A 2,929-nucleotide genomic window follows, 5' to 3' on the forward strand; every position below is an offset into this window, starting at 1 on the left:
AGCATATGGTTATATCTAATACCTGATTGGGTTACAGTTTACATATTGCATTTTTATGTTCTCCATCCTCCATCTCTTTGTTTTACAAAGATCATTTTTATGTGTCTTCTATTATTTAAATCTGTTTGTAACTGATCCAGTTTTCTTTTCTGCATGCTTTTTTAAATTGGCGCAATAGCCTATAATTTCCCCTCTCAGAACAGCTTTGTATGCATCCCAAAGAACCATTGGGGACCTTATCTTTCATCAGATAGTCTTTTACATCCATTCTGGACTGAACAGAACCTAATATTAAATTGGAAATTGGAGCGTGATTTGAAAAGTCTATTGCCCAAATATTACAATTTATCATATACATCAAATACACACAAAAAATAGTTGGGCCTGGAATAGACAGAAAGTGGGTAAGAATAAAGCTATAGTCCCTCATTGTCAAGTTCAGGAGTCCCAGCTCTTATTTTTGGTAGTTTTCTTCACTCCTATTAAGGTTTCGATGTATCCAGGGAAGTCTAACATTAAAATCTCATCCACAAATTAGAATACCCTGAGCCGCTGAGATTGCCAATTCAAAGATTTGTTTATATTTGTAATAAAACACCCTGCAGATATCCCCAAACCAGTACAAATCTTCCATCAGTATCTTTTCATATGTGCACTTTTGATTTAAAAGAAATTAAAGTTTCTACCCCTCTCTGTGAACCCTGACTTCAGGAAGATGAATACTGATTAAATCTCCATCAAAGTTTTTCGTGTTCACGTCCTGTTAAATGAGTCTCTTGAAGAAGAGCTACTCCCTCCGGTAACATTTTGGGATTGGGTTTGGTAATAAGATTTGTCTCATAACATTATTCTCAACATTGTTTGAAGCAACATAATGTAAGATTTGGTTTTGTGATTTGGCGTCCTGACAGTTTCATTGTAATTCCCCGCTGTCAAAAATAAAGCTGTACACCTGCATTTGTTATAATTACTTATGATTAAAAGCAAGTCAACAACTTTAGTAACAGCCAAACATCAAGCAAGTGCAACAAAAAGCACAGCTAGTCCAACAGAAAGAAGTCTGATAAATCACCGTACCTTCCTTATAAAACACCCTCAGTCTGGCCGGGATCGGAGTCTTGAATCTTATATTTCTTTCCTTCAGCGAAGCTTTCGTGTCTACATACTCCCTCCGCTTCCTCAACAGCTCCAGTGCAAAGTCAATGTCAAGTGTCCCCTTTTCCCTTGTAAATGTAATACATTGTTCTGTCAAGCTCTTTTAAACATATGCTTCTTCATTCTGTAGCTTGAGAACTTCACCACAATTGACCTTGGTGTGGCTTTCAAGATTATGTCCAGGTAAGCTTCGTGGGTCGGCTCCAGATTATATCAGGCTGCAGGTGGTCCTCCATGTTGCTCCTAGCTTGTGACAGTTGACCATGCTCTTCCTTGACGTGGTCTTTAACTTTGTACGAGACTTTGCTTTCTTGTTTGGGGCATTTTTGTCCACTCACTGTATCTATGCTTTCTTTAATGCATCTCTGAGAAAGTGTGAGTTCTATCGAGCAACTTTTAGTGGAGCTAATTTGCAGAGTTTCAGGAGCGGGACCACACATCAACCACGTCATCGGCAGCATTTCCACAATATCCACACGTCCCAGCTCCTCTTCTTCGCTCTCGCATTCTGTATTCTCTGGCCATCTTCTGTATGAATGTGTCATCCAAGAGACTGTAAAAGATAAGCATCCAGGATAACCGGTGTGTGCGCACACACACACACACTGACCTGCTTTTGTACCCTTAAGGAATGGGGATGGAGATAATTCAGCGATAGATGAACAGCAGAGATAAATATCTAGAGTCAGCAGGAAAGAAGAGGAGATAAAGAGGACATAAAGAGGACAAGAGGGATGAAGAAGAGACAGCAGCAGTTTTGTCTTTTAACCTTCCACACACAGACATTGTGTGCATACACTGAACCACACACACACAGTAGCTGCACTTTTAGTTTAGTGTGTCTTACATATTCTTTAGTTTTGCAGAGCGGGATGAGAGAGGTGTGTTTACAAGAGAGACAGAGAGGAGGAAGTCTGATGAGACAAGAAAAAGGGAAAGGAGATAGTAAAAAATGTCTTTCCTTTGACATATTTGTGACTGTAATTTTGTTGATTTTCCTATTTTGACTTCATCTGAAGGATTACATGCTCTCATTGTTGAAGGAATCTTTCAGCCCTCGGGCTCATGACGTTCTTTCAAAGCCTCAGTGGATTAGGTGAAAAATGCAAACTGAAAGCTGTGTTTTTCTTTATTCCTGAAAAGCTGATATCTTGTATTTTTCCACCATATATCCAGGATGCATGTCAGGGATGTTTTACTAATAGGACCAGGATAGTACTTTAAAATTTGATAAATTCATACTTAAGGATATTTACCATGAACAGTTAGGAATATTGTGTTTACATTTGTGTTCCCAGGATGATGTTGAATATGAATAGGATGCGGACTTCTTGCTTCCCCAGTGTTTCTGCTCGACCCTTGCGACTACAATTATTAATAGTCCTGTTATTATCATTAATATCACTATAATTATCAGTGCTTGCTCATGGTGGGAATTGTTGAGTCTATATGAATAAAATTGAATTGAATTAAATATAAAGTCCTCATAATAACAAGTAAACAAACATAAACAAAAAAATCTTTCTTTAAAATCTAAATAAGAATAACTTAATTTGTATAGCACCCTTCATGCAAAGATGCAGACTAAAGTGCTTAAATAAACAAGATCAGATGAAAATAAAAATAGCAAACAGCAATGGTAATTCTGTAGCAATAAGTGAGAGAAAACCAAACACACACCACAAAGAAACTAAAAAAAAACAAGGATGCCAAAAAGTTAACTCAAATTTAAATCCAAATTAAAAAGATATGTCTTTCATTTCCTTTTTCAAAA

Source organism: Micropterus salmoides, unplaced genomic scaffold (assembly GCF_014851395.1).
Source record: "Micropterus salmoides isolate LMB-PRFRI ecotype aquatic unplaced genomic scaffold, ASM1485139v1 Ms_hic_scaffold_15, whole genome shotgun sequence".
NCBI classification, from domain to species: Eukaryota; Metazoa; Chordata; class Actinopteri; order Centrarchiformes; family Centrarchidae; genus Micropterus; species Micropterus salmoides.